The sequence below is a fragment of the Balaenoptera borealis genome (assembly GCF_965194805.1).
Source record: "Balaenoptera borealis genome assembly, chromosome: 9".
Taxonomy (NCBI): domain Eukaryota; kingdom Metazoa; phylum Chordata; class Mammalia; order Artiodactyla; family Balaenopteridae; genus Balaenoptera; species Balaenoptera borealis.
In genome coordinates, this window is record NC_138873.1 from 116,471,060 (window position 1) to 116,488,327 (window position 17,268).

Here is a 17,268-nt window from a genome sequence, read left to right on the forward strand (position 1 = left end):
CCTGCTTTTAAAGGACTCAGATGCAGACTCACTCACCCCGAGACCCAGTGCAAAACAACAGGTTGAAAAGCACCCAGACCACAAAAGAAGAAGACCCACTTGCTAATCTTAAAACATCTGTTGGAGAGGCAGGAATCTGCTGAGACTCTCTCCAGGGATGGAGGGGCTGGGGGGAACCATTTTTGTGATCTCATTCTACCTTGCTAATGCTGGTGCTGGCAGGCATCATTTTGACACTTTCCTTCTAATCTGCTAGCTCCAGTGGGTATGATCCACCCACTCTGTGCCTGGCCACAGCTCACCCACCTGTACTGCAGCTGAGGGCATGTGCAGCCCACACAGGGGATGCCCTTGAGTTCCTAACTCTGGTTGCCAGGGGGGATTGCACCTCTGGGCCCCATGAACCATCTCCTACAAGACTACTGCTTCAAGACTGGGAGAGGTAGGCATTTCACCTGATACATAAAAAACAAACTCAGAGAGTCAGGCAAAATATGGAGACTGAGGAATATGTTCCAAACAAAAGGACAAGACAAAAACCTCAGAAAAAGACTGTAATAAAATGGAGATAAGTAATCTTCTGGATAAAGAGTTCAAATTAATAATTATAAAGATGCTCACCAAGCTCAGGGGAAGAATGCATGAACACAATGAAGACTTCAATAAAGATACATAAAATATACAGAGATTGGTTCAAGATGGCGGAGTAGAAGGACATGACTCACTCCATCTTGTGAGAGCACCGGAATCACAACTAACTGCTGAACAGTCATCGACAGGAAGACACTGGAACTCACCAAAAAAGATACCCCACATCCAAAGACAAAGGAGAAGTGACAATGAGACGGTAGGAGGGGCGCAATCAGAGTAAAATCAAATCCCATAACTGCTGGGGGGGTGACTCACAGACTGGAGAACACTTATACTACAGAAGTCCACCCACTGGAGTGAAGGTCCTGAGCCCCACGTCAGGCTTCCCAACCTGGGGGTCCAGCAACGGGAGGAGGAATTCCTAGAGAATCAGACTTTGGAGGCTAGTGGGATTTGATTGCAGGACTTCAACAGGACTTGGGGAAAAACAGACTCCACTCTTGGAGGGCACACACAAAGTAGTGTGTGCATCAGGACCCAGGGGAAGGAACAGTGACCTCATAGGAGACTGAACCAGACCTGCCTGCTAGTGTGGGAGGGTCTCCTGCAAAGGTGGATGGTGGCTGTGGCTCACCACGGGGACAAGGACACTGGCAGCAGAAGTTCTGGGAAGTTTTGGGAAGTACTCCAAAGTCCACCATTAGCCCCACCAAAAAGGCGGGAGGCTCCAGTGCTGGGTTGCTTCAGGCCAAACAACCAACAGGGAGGGAACTCAGCCCCACCCATCAGCAGACAAGTGGATTAAAGTTTTACTGAGCTCTGCCAACCAGAGCAACACCCAACTCTACCCACCAACAGTCCTTCCCATCAGGAAGCTGGCACAAGCCTCTTAGATAGCCTCATCCACCAGAGGGCAAACAGCAGAAGCAAGAAGAACTACAATCCTGCAGCTTGTGGGGCAAAACCACATTCACAGAAAGACAGACAAAATGAAAAGGCAGAGGACCTCGTACCAGATAAAGGAACAAGATAAAACCCCAGAAAAACAACTAAATGAAGTGGAGATAGGCAACCTTCCAGAAAAAGAATTCAGAATAATGGTAGTGAAGATGATCCAGGACCTTGGGAAAAGAATGGAGGCAAAGATCGAGAAGATACAAGAAATGTTTAACAAAGACCTAGAAGAATTAAAGAACAAACAAACAGAGATGATCAATACAATAACTGAAATGAAAAATACACTAGAAGGAATCAATAGCAGAATAACTGAGGCAGAAGAACGGATAAGTGACCTAGAAGACAGAATGGTGGAATTCACGGCCACAGAAAAGAATAAAGAAAAAAGAATGAAAAGAAATGAAGACAGACTAAGAGACCTCTGGGACAATATTAAATGCACCAACATTCGTGTTATAGGGGTCCCAGAAGGAGAAGAGAGAGAGAAAGGACCCGAGAAAATATTTGAAGAGATTATAATCGAAAACGTCCCTAAAATGGGAAAAGAAATAGCTACCCAAGTCCAGGAAGCGCAAAGAGGTCCAGGAAGTGCAAAGAGTTCCAGACAGGATAAACCCAAGGAGAAACACACCAAGACACATAGTAATTGAATTGACAGAAATTAAAGACAAAGAAAAATTATTAAAAGCAACAAGGGAAAAATGACAAATAACATACAAGGGAACTCCCATGAGTTTATATAAATTACGGTTACAATTAGGAAACCTCTGACTTAAAATCCAAATACAAAATGGTAAAGGTTGCAGAAATTGTTGAAATTTTAACCTTTATCTCAACCTTTACAAACTTTATAAATTATTGTGATTTTAATCATCACCAAAGATGTTCAAAATTGTCTTTGAAAGACAGTTAATTGCGGGTGGTGGGATTGATACAATTCTATAGCCATGTTGAAGTATCTTAAGAGGAACGTACACCACAGTGATACATATATATGTATAAAACTTACATATCAAGATTTATTTATATTTAAATAAAAGTTTCAGACCAAGATTAAAGCAATGTATTAATTTATACTGAATATTTAGTAAATCTATAAGAAAAACATTAAATAACCTTCATATCTATCTTATTTTTTTACTCTTCTCCATGTCACTCTTGACCCTTTCAACTCACCAGAAAATAATTACTATTCTACACCCACAGTGGTAAGAAGTCCCATTAGGTCACGGTGACCCACTTCTTCTAATTCCATGAATAGGAAAATCAGACCTTTCTTCTAGTTGCATATAATATGTGTATCAATTGTTCCTGATGCTACTGCCTGAAATAGGCTCCCAGCCTAGTGTATAATGAAGTTAATCCCTTTCCTAAACCGAGCTGGCCAGGTGGTGCTGTGAAGTCCATAGCAGGTGAGCACTGCTTCCCAAAATTGTTGATAAGTAAAAATCAAAATGAGACAAGTTATTAGTCAAGAAAATTATTATGTAATATTACAACTATATGATAGTAAGATTCTATCATTACTACACTGGCAACAATATTATGGAAACCCTGTGATAACACTGACTATTTATTGAACATTTAGTATATGCCTGGCCCTAGGCTAAATGCTTTTCAAGCAGTATCTCATTGAATTCTCACTAAAACCTGAACTACTCGATTGTGATAGAGAAGTGGGCAAACTAACATGAATTTTAAGTACAAAAATAAAATATGGGATGAACTAAGCCACTTCAAATTCTTATTGGAAAAAAGAATTCCTTCTTCCCCTTTGCCTGCCCAGTCTACAGCACAACGATAGCAAAAAAAAAAGAAAAAAAGATGATTCATTTAACAATATCTAAATTAAACTACTTGTATTCATGAGAAATATAAGTGGTTAAATGTCTGTGACTGATTATTCCAAGAAGCAAGTGGTGTTGCCTTCATGATAGTCTATGATTGTGATGACTTAATATATTTATAAAATCATAATTTCTGTCTAACCAGCAAGAATGAAACAAATCTAGAATATGTTTGCTCTAGTTTGTTTGCCCTGAGAATGATAAGTTAATAAAAAAAATGATTCTTCAAGACAGCAGAAGACAAGCCACGGACTAAGAGAAAATATTTGCAAAGGACATATCTGACAAAGGACTGCTATCTAAAATATACACAGCACTCTTAAAGCTTAACAGTAAGAAAAATAAACAATCCAAATTTAAAACTGGAAAAAGACTTGAACAGACACTTCGCCAAACAAGATAGACAGTTAGCAAATAAGGATATGAAAAGAGGCTCCCACATCATATGTCATTAGGAAGCTGCAAATGAAAACAACAGTGAAAAAACACTACACACCTATTAGAATGGCCAGACTCCAAAACACAGCACCAAAGGCTGACGAGGGTGTGGAGCTGCAGGAACTCTCATTCATTGCAGGTCGGAGTGCAAAATGGTACCCCTCCTTTGGAAGACAGTTTGGTAGTTTCTTACAAAAGCAAATATACTCCTGCCACATGAACCAGCAATTTGTTCCTGGGTATTTACCCAAAGGAGTCGTAAACTTAGGTCCACACGAAAACCTGCACACGGATGTTTATAACACCTTTATTCAAAAATCATATTTAAGTTCAAACTGCAGGAGATTTATAGATGTATACAGGGATTGGCATGGTATTAGTAATGTTCCTTAATCCAGGAATCCGTGGCAGGTCCCTCTGGATTTAAAGTCATTAACTTCTATTATTGTCACAGTGCCTGACCAGGATCCCCTAATCTGATTATCTCTCCTGCTATTCTAACCAGATCTATTCCAGCACTGTCTTATAACAAGTGAAAATTAATTCCTAATATAAAACAATAAAAGCTAATATAGACAGTTCTTTGAATTTATTGTGCTATTAAATAAATTTTGAAGTGCTTCAGTACTTGGTTAAGAAATCACGCTCTTTCCTTTCGTGATTTTCTTTGCCTGAATTCAAATTACTAGTCTATTAGTAGTAGTCTATTAGTCCACAATCAATAATATCAGGACAGAAGAAGTACAGTTAACACCACAACAACTCTTTAATTTGAAGGTTTCCCTCTGCACTGGAGATTTTATTTCCATCTCCTTATAAATATTTTCTAAGGAGGTCCCAAATTCAGAGCATCATTATAAGTGATTTGTGATGAATCATAATACGCTAGCTAAGTGTCAATACACTGAATGCTTTACTAAGCAGTTAATATATACAGAGTATTATATTATCTTTAAATTTAAAGATGCATAATACAATCAATTCACAAGAAAGGTTCTACTATTTTCTAACTATAGCAAAACCACTTCAGAAGTAGGTTTTAAGCTATGAATAGGAAACAAGAAGAAAATCATGAATTGTCTTAAATAAGTAAAATAATAGTTTCTTTGGGAGGGAAAAATTATCTTTTTTTGGAGATGAACATAAAAACAGATTGTGGATCACTTGCAACTAGAAAAAAAGCCTAGGGCAGTGATACTCTTTTTATGGCTGTGGAAAGAATAACAACCCTGCAAACTACCTAACCCTCCCCATTACTACCAGAAAATAAATTAAGAAATAAAAATAAAACAATTCTATCATATCTGAGGAAGAATGAACTTTTAAGGAGATGCCAGGAAAAATGCAAGGAGTTCACATTAAGCAATTTCTATGAGCTAGACACTATACTAAATATTTTGGATACATTCTTCTATTTAATCCTTATATATTAACTCTTCGAGTTAGATATTATTATCTCCATTTTATAGATGAGGAAACAGAAAGATTGAGTAACTTGTTGAAGGTTATATCAGTAACACAGCTCAGATTTGAAATCCCCCCTTGTTTCAAGAATGTTTTCTTTTTTAGAAATATTAAAAAGCCTTCTGATTCAAGATGGTAGATCAAGGTCACCTGTTTATATTCATTCCCTCTCAAGGCTCTATTTCAAAGATAGTGAAAGATTGGTAAAATGTCCAAACCCACAACAATGGGGAGAATATGAAGGGGCCACAGCAGGTGAGAGATTTCAACGATTTTCTGGAAGATGGAAATTGGGTAGTTAAATTACGGAAGCATGAGGCAGAGTAGAGGAAGCTGTCACCAAGTCACAGGCAGAGGTGGCTCTAGTGAAACAGGGAGCTGGCTTTCCCTCCGTTACCCCCAGAAAATGCCACACTGATGGAGGCTGGGGATGAAAAGTTGAGTTGAAAAAAGGGGTTTGGAAAGCCTGTATATGGAACAATCAAAACCCCCATTCCTTTCTACCACTCTCATCCATAAAATTCATAGTAGTACAGCACCAACTTTCACTTCTGATACCCTCACTGAAAAAAAGGAAAGCTTATCTCTTGAAAAAAATTATGGTGAGAACTAATGCAAATAATATAGGTGTTGGTGCCTCAAAATACAGTCCTCCTCATTCTGGCATGGGGAGGTCCCCAGCCTAAGAGCCAGCTCCTGTTCCAAGTATGCGCCCATATCACGAGGTCAGCACTGGTCTCTGCTGACAGCAAGCTGGGCACTCAGCAGTGGTCCAGCCAGACCAGCCTTGCTGAGAAGTCCATACCGTTTAAGCCCCAGTACAACCTTCCTTTCTGTAGGTATTGGTTTCCTGTGGCCGCTGGAACAAATGACCACAATACTCTTGACTTAAAACAACAGAAATTTATTTTCTCACAGTCTGGGGGGACAGAAGTCTGAAATCAAGGCGTCAACAGGGCCATATTCCTTCTGGAGGCTCTAGAGGAGAATACGTTCCTCGCCTCTTCCAGCTTCTAGTGGCGTCCAGCATTCCTGACCAGCATTGCTCCAATCTCTGCCTGCATCTTCACATCACCTTCTCCTCTTTGTGTGTGTCGCATCTCCCTGTTATCAGAACGCCTGTGATGGCATTTAAGGCCCACATAGATAATGCAGGGTTATCTCCTCATCTTCAGATCCTCAACTTAACCAGATCTCCGTGGACTCTTTTATCAAACAGGGTAACGTTTACATGTTCCCGGGTTTAGGCCCTGATACCTTTGGGGGCCACCATTTAGCCCATTGCATTGTACCCTGCTCGTTTGGTTTATGAGCCCAGTGAGCACATATAGGGTGCTAGGAAAAGAGGCTAATATCCATAGAACATCCAGGGCGCCCCGTCCCTCTGTTTATTGAGAACCTCTTCTACAGTGGGTGCCTTTGGTGAGCATTTACAGAGGACACCAGTAATGTCACACTCAGAGCTTCTCAACACTTCTTGTCATCAATCCTCAATTTTACTCCTTACAAGTTACTGAACACCTGGCCAAACCATTATCAACTGCCCAAAAGCCAATGTAAATTCATAACTTTGGTAATTTCTAGGAACAGTGGACGACCAGATGTACTGCCCCAAATCCTTTCATTGGGAGGATCTTCCTTCCACACATCTTTCAGGGCCAGTCCTAAATGAAGCTGTAACACTGCCACAGTGCATTTCCAGCTTGTTTGCATATATTATGTGGAACAGTTTGTAACCAGGCTCAGTTATTTTCTTTTTCAGTTTCTCAATCAGGGTTCCAGCATAAATTAAAATTTATCCCAGATGGTTTAAATGAAGAGCCTTTAATAAAGAGATCGTTTATAGAGGTGTAGGCAAGGTTAAAGGAACAAACAAAGGATGGTGAGGTACCCAGACACTAGCAAGGGTATGATGTTACTATCACCCGTCGACGTGAAGAAACAAGAGAAGAAAACAGTGCTCCTGGAGCTCCGTGAGAATTAAAACTATGGTAAGAGACTTGCCAGCAGTAGCTGTGGCTGTGGGGAGAGGTAGCTAGGGTCAGAGATGAAACACCCAAGTAGGGAGAAAGCATGGAACGGATGTTCTACCCACTCTATCCATCCATCCACGTATTGATCTCCTATTGATTGGAACCAACTGGAAGCCAGCTGACAAGGGAGACAAAGTGATGCAGTGTCCATATGGGTCAGTATCCTAGGACACAAAACAAGGCAGAAGGGATCAGAGGTGTGCAAACACAATCGACCTACACTTCAAAGGAACTTTCAAGAGGTCAATCATGTGGGTTGAGGGAAAAGTGACACTGCAGCAGGAATGATGTAGTGGTAGCCTGAGGCACTGCCCATGCCACTTACCTGTGGCTTCATAACCTTCCACGTGATGAAAGCACGCTGCTGTGCATGCCTTAGTTTATGACATGGTGACTCAGATAATTCCCAGTCCATGACAGGCAGCTCGGCTTACATGACCATGCGATAGTCTGTGATCAGATACACAGATTTCTGCCATGGTCCAAAAGTGGTCCAGGATCTGTTTCTTTTTTTTTTTTTAATTTATTTACTTATTTATTTATTTTTTGGCTGAGTTGGGTCTTCGTTGCTGCACGCGGGCTTTCTCTAGTTGCGGCGAGCGGGGGCTACTCTTCGTTGGGGTGCGCAGGCTTCTCATTGCGGTGGCTTCTCTTTGTTGCAGAGCACAGGCTCTAGGCACGTGGGCTGCAGCAGTTGTGGCACGTGGGCTCAGTAGTTGTGGCTCACGGGCTCTAGAGTGCAGGCTCAAGTGGCACACGGGCTTAGTTGCTCTGCGGCATGTGGGATCTTCCTGGATCAGGGCTCGAACCCCTGTCCTCTGCATTGGCGGGCGGATTCTTAACCGCTGCGCCACCAGGGAAGTCCCCCAGGATCTGTTTCTTAAAAGAAAAGTTATTTGGAGACTAGGTTGTGGCTTTGCTCTAAAACCCTAGAGGACTGCACTGTAATTCTAAATCAAGGCTGGCTAGAGGCCCCTATAGGACTGCTTTCTGTCAGATTTTTCAAGAACCATTTGATCTGTTGGATCTTAAGGCTCAAACAGCAGAGTAACTTGCACTGCAGTCCATAGTAGGAACAAAGCCTTCTCTTACTCTGGCTCCATTCAGAACTGGCAGCCTGATGGGTTACTTGATAAGTGGGGCAAAGCAGCTCCCTCAAATGTATGTATGTTGGGCTTCCCTGATGGCACAGTGCTTAAGAATCTGCCTGCCAATGCAGGGGACACGGGTTCGAGCCCTGGTCCGGGAAGATCTCACATGCCGCGGAGCAACTAAGCCCGTGTGCCACAACTACTGAGCCTGCGCTCTAGAGCTCGCGAGCCACAACTACTGAAGCCCACGTGCCACAACTACTGAAGCCCACACACCTAGAGCCTGTGCTCCACAACAAGAGAAGCCCCCGCAATGAGAAGCCTGCGCACCGCAACGAAGAGTAGCCCCCGCTCGCTGCAACTAGAGAAAGCCCACGCACAGCAACGAAGACCCAACGGAGCCATAAATAAATAAATAAATAGATACATTAAAAAAAGAAAAAAAAAAGAGTATGCATGTTGTTTCAAAGGTCCAGTGAAATTTACCCATCTAAGAAATTCACCTCTTTAATAGTGATGGGTAACAAAGTATAGCAATTGTCTTTCACTGAGGAGGAAATCTCTCAACCTGCTATAGACCACTGGCCTGCCCCAAACTATTGATGTCATGGCCCTTGAATTTACATGCCTCCCTCCCCCACCACCCCTTGGGCACACCTGTTCCTCACCAAGGAATCATGGTACTCTCTACCTCCTACTCACCATATCTAATAGTATGATGGGCCAAAGCAATATCTTACGGCGTGATGAGACCAACAGGGTTCCTAGATTACTGCAGGATACTGGATAATTGACACTCTCCTGCAGTAAGATCACAAAGGAATAAAGGGGAAAGAAACTACTTTTGTTATCTCTGTACTGGAAAGGAGAAGAAAAACATTTAATAGATTAATAGCTAAATATCAGATGCCAAAATTATACTGATTTGCTTCAGTTAGTTGACTACGTCTAGAACAGCCACTGAACTCAGAGTTACATGATGAAGTTAATGATAATCCACTGTCATTCTCCAAGACTCTCCAATTTCTGGTCAGGTCAAAGAGGAGAGTTAAATGAGTGTATGATAAAAATCATCACTCCTGAACCTTCATGCCTATGATGCTGGCATGAACCTCTAACATTCACCTAGAAATGTGGCATTGCTTTTGGTCCACTGTTTCAGGAAGGAGGGGATATTTTAGGGGCTTTGACTTGGGCCTTTAATCCGTATTAGCCCTCATTCCATGAGACAGGGAACCAATGTCGAGATTCAGCCAAAGACTGAGAATGACTAATCCACTATACGTTCAGGAACCAGAGAGGATAGGTTCGGGGATCCTCAGGGCCACTGTGAGATGGACTCGGGCCAAAACTACATTTATCACCTGGCCTCCTTAAGCCCCTGTTTTGACTGATGGTCACAGTAGCAATTTTCGTGCCCGATGACCAGCATCTGCTCAGTGTCCTAGTAATTCGCCCAAAGTCTGCTTATTACCCTTCCCTTTTGGCAAAAGCTAGTAGAATTTACAGTGCATCCTTGTGACAACGTCACAGGGCATCTTCTCAAGGGAATCCAACATCCCCTTCATTTAGGAAGCTCGGGGTCTATGAACTGACTCAGGAAATGAAAATTGGTGAGGAGACTCTATTGTGGTGACTCGAGCCAGGCCTGTGTTCACTAACTTTAGAGTGAGGAATAGAAATCAAGTAGGTTGCCTATCTATTTCAGGCCTAGGGACATCCTAATAAATTAGCTGCCACCATAGATACTCATGGATAAAGCCATTTTAATAGCCACTGAGGGGAATTCCCTGGAGGTCCAGTGGTTAAGACTCTGCACTTCCACTGCAGGGGGGCACAGGTTTGATCCCTGGTCGGGGAACTAAGATCCAGAAAGCCACATGGTGGGGCCGATAATAATAATAAGCACTCAGACTCAGCTGCCCATTACCGTAACCATGTCCACTTTGTTTCTGGCATTTAAGTACTGGCATTTGGCCTCTGGCAATCTGCAATACCATCATTCCTACTGAAGTCAGGGAATGCATTTCAGAGACAGCACCTTCCCTCCTTCATCATCCTGAGGGGGATCAGAATACGTCACCCCAAAATACGCCACTTTGACATAAAGATTATTTTGAGCTGAAGGCAACTGAGAAAAAGCAGACACAGGGAAGAGCTCTCTGCCCTCCCTCGGACTGCCTAACAGCAGGGCATCAATTTCCTTTGTGAAGCTGACCCCTCCTCTCCTGTATCAGGAAAAGGAGAACAACTCTTATCCCTGAAAACAGAGAAGGCACAGAGGTGAGTCTGCATTAAAAAACCTTATGAAATAACCCTTATCTACCACGAGTTTCCCCCATATGTCTCCTAGTTACTTTCCCACAATGTATCAGCCCTAGAAGCCCAGACTCCCTTTCCTTTGTCTAGTCACTTCTCCACAATTTATTTCCTTTTGTTAAAATGGTATATAACCCCCAAGTATAACCACTTCTTTGGGTTTTTCACTTCTTCACCTATGCATGTAAAATTTAAAATATTAACAACAAAAGCTATAAACCTTTTCTCCTGTTAATCTGTCTTTTATCAGTTTAATTCGCAGGTCTCAGCCACCAACCTAAGAGGGTAGAGGAAAAGTTTTCCTCTTTACAATACACAGCCTACAGAAAATAGCCACTACAGAAGCTTTCAAGGACATATCACCAATGTGTATTTACCAATGTATTTCTCAAATACAGTGAGAGAGTTATCAAGTGGGCTGCACATGATAAATAATCTCCAGCATTCCTAACACCCTTAGCCTTTGGATTCTCTCCTCCATTATTGCAATGAATTTCTAACATATGTCTCACTTTGATGTAGGCCATCAATGATTCCAGGTTTTCCTGATTCCAGGTTAAACAGTTGACAAATCATTAAAGCTACTCCTCACTGTTGAGCTATGTCCTCAAATTAAGAATTTCTGGTAATTGAAACCATATTAATAATTTCAGCCCCTAAAAATTTTTTTAAAAATAATTTCAGTCCAACCCAAAGATATGTTTCTTTCTGCTTGCTTTGCATTCATAGAATCAATTCTTACATATTCCTGCAGGGGAAAATTAGCCAAATCCTATAATTCTAAGCTATCTCTTCCCAGGATAGGTTCTGTATTTTTCCCCCTGGGGCATGCTGTGATCTAGTTCTCCTTATAGATCGGATGACACTGAAAGATCAGAAAGCAGACACAAGGAAGATCAGCATTGCTTTGGAAGGTAACTACCTTGGTTGAAGTCCTTACAGGATCTCAAGCAGCAAAGGACTAATATCTGACAAGGAAGAAAGTGCTGCTTTTCTTGGCTAGAAATATTCAAGGCGATTTAGAGATTCAGGTTCTCAGATTCATCCAAACCCATCCATATGTCCCCATTCCAATTCTTTGGGTCCCACTCTTTCCCAGTTAGTACCACAACTTTCACTTATTGCGGCTGTGAACTTCAGTGGTAATTCTGCAACCCACTTTGGATCTCATTTTAAGACGTTTCAGATCTGTCGCTGCAAGATATGAGAGGGCCTCTCAGGGCAGCCAAGAATGAGCTAATTTCCTTTCTGGAAAGCTCTGCAGGACAATCAGAAGCAGCCATCTCACTCTTTATATTCCTCATTTCTATCATAATATCTCAATGCTGCAGCCACTCAGTCTGCCAAAGACTTTGCTTTCAATAGTTACTTCGTTCTAGGTGACCGTAGGTGAAAAAGTCAGCTATTTGCTTCATGGAAAACAGTATCTCGTTTCCCGCTGGTCATGAAGTTGTCACTGCCTATAAACTCAACTAGGTCAGATAACCAATTCCATATTCTTACCTTAGGCAGTCCATTTCCTGATTACATTTTGGTGCTGAATACTTAATTAGGTAAGGTTCACTGCATGAAACAGATACCACTCAAGGTATTTCAAGCAGAAAGAGCTTTAATTCAAAGGATTAGAAGCTTACATGATTACTGGTAACTTGGAGGAATAAAAGTCAGGAGGCCACTCCCTAAGTCTCTGACTTCAAATTCATATGACCACATCTGCCATGATTGCTATCACCATTACCACTTCCTGCCTTCACACAATTGGTGCCAAGATAGTAGAACACGTAGTTCAGCTGTTGCCAACACTTATTTATCTCTGTAAGGGGTCTATTTATATGATTGCATTATTACAGAAGGATGGCACCCACCTCCAAATTCTGCCTTCCAAAAATTTCGTGAGTGCCTCACATTGACAAAACCTATATTCGTGAGTCTGAGAGATGTAATTTTTAGTCCTCCAGACTGTAACACCAGGAGAGGGAAAGAGGAAGAACATTTCAAAGGGTTAGGAATGGATTCATAGAGCCAGTAAACATCTAGCACACTAACCTAAAGATGCGGCTGGATTTCTGAAGTAGTTAATATGTAGGGAAGACTCTAGGATGTAAATTCCAAATCTCACCTCTAAGTTAGAAATTTGTTCCCCCACGTCATCTGGCTGCACTTTTGCCTCACAAGCTACCATACTCTTTTTTTCTGGCAAAAAAGACCAGATACCACTTTTACAAGGGTTGGCAGTAATAATTCAAGCCCATTGAAAACACGTACATGTTGTTGAATAAATATAGCTTTGATGTGACCATGTAACATTTTTATTAAATTTTCACTATGAGAACTGAACTCAGAAAATATTTGAAATCCAACCATATGTGTACAGTTGATAAACCCTCTCTCTCTCCCCATATGTGTGTGTGTGTGTATAACCTGCTTAGAAAAATTTTAAAGTTGTATTTGATTCCCAGATTTATTAGTGAAATTAGAACACAAGTCATATTCAAAGGCGAGGTGTGGATGTCACTTACATAATACTGTGCAAGACTCATAAGCAACCCACCCTCTCATTACCAAATAGCTTGGTAATCATTATTCTTGAAAGACTGGTTCTTAGGATAGCTTTCTCACAGGGAGGAGAAACTCAGTTTAAACTTGATGCATCAGGGAAGACAAAGAAGGAATCTCAACTGGATGCTTTCCTTTCTCCTCGTGGCAAATTCAAAGAAAAAAAACTTAAACTGAGGAAAGGAACCACCTAACCGGCTTCTCTAAAATTGCAGAAAAGGGATTCAGGGATACGTGGAGACTGCCAGAGGATACGGAACACTCCTGTGGGCTGACAGATACTCTTTGCAGCCCACAGTCTTGTATTTAAAGTGGGATATCCAATAATTTCAAGACACTATCTATCTTTTTAGAGATGGCTGTATTATTTAAAACTTCCAAGAGTTTTTATTCTTACAGTGGCTTTTAACTGGGACATATTCTTTGTGCAGATGTTCAATTACAACATGACCTTCTGAAAGCGGCATTAGATTATTATAATTAGGTAGAGAGATACCAAGTGATTTGTTTCAGCATGCATTTATTCTTAAAGGAGATAATTGCTTTAACGTCACTTTCACTGGGAAAACCTTACCTATGAGAATGGGGAAAATAAAAAAATTCTAGTTGAATTTTCAATTTAAGACCAGGCATAAAGGTGGGGAGGAAAATGTGTTCACATGTGGACATGTAAACATGTCTTTATGTGGTAAAATGAAAAAGACAGAAAAACGGAGACCTAAGTTCTGGGCTTTTTTTTTTTTAACAGGTAGAAAAATGTTTAATTTCTCAAAGGATACAGCAAAACTTAGACCTATAAGTCTAAAAGAACACCAAGAGATAATTCAGATCATCCCTTGCCCACCTAAAATTCCTGGTAATTAATCACCATTTAAACACAGCTATTACCATCTCTTAATACGTCACAGTGCTCTTTTAGTGATATATTCCAAAACCTCAGTCTTCATCTGGTATTTGTTCTGTGTATCAATTATAACTTTTAATTCAGACCTCTGAGTCCCCTTCAGGAATGTAGAGTTATGTTACATCCTCCTATTTTAAAAACTTAAAAAAAAAAAAAAATGCTGTGCCTTTCAATTCACGGCCGTGCCTTCCCTCTGTCATTTATATCAGGAAAACCGACTTGAAAAATACTTGTGTGACTTGCAGTGTTTTGAAACAAGAGAAGTGTTCCTACACCTCTCCCTTTTCACAATGATTCTTCTGGTTCAGCGGTCCTCTGTCTAAAATACCTAAGATTAAGGATGGATTCTAAAATACACTGTTAAGGACTTGCTTTCCAAGGTTACCTGTCAAAATTGCTTGCATGCGGAGTCGCAGGTGACCAATCTCACTACGCAGGTTTTGCGTTTACTGCTCAGACGCTGGGCGCCCATGCAGCTAGCTAGCTCAGCATCTCGGTGCCCCTCAGCTCTGTGACCCTATTTACCATCCAGCAGGATCCCAAGTCTGGGTCACCGAGTATTGTACGGAGCATGCCACTTACGTCCTGTACATCTGTAGTCATCTTTTTCTCAGTAAGGACAGTGTTACAGGTAGGGCTGGCTGAGATTAAGGCTATAACAAGGAAAGAGCCGAGAGACTGCGAACAGCTCAGTGTGCCGTCACATTCTTAGGAAGGTGGGATTCAAAAGCGATGCCCCAACGGTCAATATATAATGCCTGAATTATATTATCAAATGGATACAGCAGCAGAAATCACCTCCATCTCTAGGTTCTCTTTCTTATTGACAGGGTACCCCTATATGGAGCAAGCCTGTAAATTAAAATATTCCTGATAAATAACAAAGCATTGCTAGATTCCACGTTCTGAAATGTGAATATAATAATCCATATGGAAAAAATTTTGAATGCCTCAGAGTGTGTGTGGAAAGAGAGAAGAAGAGAATGACTAAATTAATAATGCTAAAACTGAAACTAGTCACCAGTCAACATCCACCAGCAGAATGGAGCCAAGAGTAACACAGAAAAGGGAAAAAGGCAGAGCCACAGTTGTCGATTCTACTGGAAAACGCACTGCTAACATGCCTCAGCTATTTCTAGTCAATGCGAATATTTCGTAAGTTCCCTATTTTCTACAATAAGAAAACGTTTCTTTAGTTAGTGACAAAGTTTTACCAAAAAAGAGGATGCAATCCTCCTTCACTGATTTTTACTTATGAGGCATGCATATTTAGCGGGGTGATAGAGAAATTATGAAGGCTACCAGAAAAGGCTACATTTATCACATCTTAAAATCATCTCTGGTAAAGAAACTTGAAGTATAGTAAGGATCGAAGGGTTTAAATATCGGAACAGGAGGGCTCCCCAACTTAGTTTTGGAACAAAAAAAAAAAGCACAGCATTAAAAATGTTAACATGTACACACTGCTATATTTAAAATGGACAACCAACAAAGACCTACTGTACAGCACAGGGAACTCTGCTCAATATTATGTAACAACCTAAATGGGAAAAGAATTTGAAAAAGAATAGATACACGTATATGTATCATTGAATCACTGTGTTGTACACCTGAAACTAACACATTGTTAATCAACTCTACTCCGATATAAAATAAAAAGTTTAAAAAGAAAAAAGCTTACATTTGAAGTGACAAATGTAAAGAATTCAGAAGAAAATGATATGTTTTATGTCTGGATCAAAAAGTTCTTCCAAAGACAACTAAGTTTTAAAGTAAAAATATGCTACCATAAAAAAATAAGCTTTTTACCAGAAATTGTTGATACCCAAGTTCTAGTTTCATTTCTTTTCTTCATTAGAAACTGGCAGCAGGGAAGAACTGAGAATATTAACAACTGAATCAAATAAATATCTAGCAGGTAATTTACATTATAATAAACTGATTAACCAAAAAAAAAAAAAAAATCATTTTTCCCACAGCAGTAGTATATTTATTGTGCTGAAATCAGGTAGCAGGGAATGAATAGCTCTGCGGAACCAGTACAGAATGTTCACAAAGATTTACAAATCTCTAGTCATTACACACTGAGCAGCAAAAGCAAAAGTGTTGAGTCCTCTTAGACCAAACTATTATATGCGCTGCAAATTTTCTGTAATTCTCATGTCTGCATGCCTTGGGGGAAAGAAGTGTGTAATTTTAATGCACAATAAATATTTTCTAGTTTACAAAATATTCTGAAATACTCTGCACAAACAGCATTACATCCTGCACATGCAGTTTTGACATGTTAAAGATACTTATACTTAAAAATATTCATGCCTTTTTTTTTTTTTTTTTTGGTCACATTTTCTCTAATGATCCCTGTGCAATACCCACCAGCAATTTAACCTATGTAATGAGACACAGTGCAAGTTCTTTCCTAGTGAATTTCCAGTTGTTTTTTTATATTACATGAAACACTTCATTTGTAAATAGAAAATTTAATTTTCTGATTCTGGCTACTCTCCCTTTTGCGTTCATTTTATGTCTTAGCAATTAACACTTTGTAACAATCAAGCACTGAATTTAATGATCTTTAGCACCAAGGAGTCAAGAATATTGCACCAAAATGGGTTTACACTTCATATCTAGTTACAAATAAGATCTTGCAACTTTGTCACAAGAAAAATATCACTCCAAAATTAAACACTTTAAAAGAGAAGGATAGTTTCACAGAAAAGCTTGCTGGACACTACTTGTAAAAAAAAAACACAAAACAGTGTTAGTGAATTTGAAAGTTAATATTAAAATCTACATTAGAGGACTCCTTGATTTTTTAATTAAAATTTATTTAATTTTAAATGTTCTTTCCAACAGAAGAGGTAGGTATATTTCCACATATGAAAAATCAGTAACAGCCACAAATCAAAACAAGGAAAGCCTGATAAAAATCAACATACCCTCTTCTAACAGCACATAAATATAAGTACTTTATGATGTTACTAATAGAGACATGAGTCGTTTCATGTTCCAGACAATAATCTTAATTTTTATAATATATATCTGGTAGTAACAGGAGTATTGAAAGG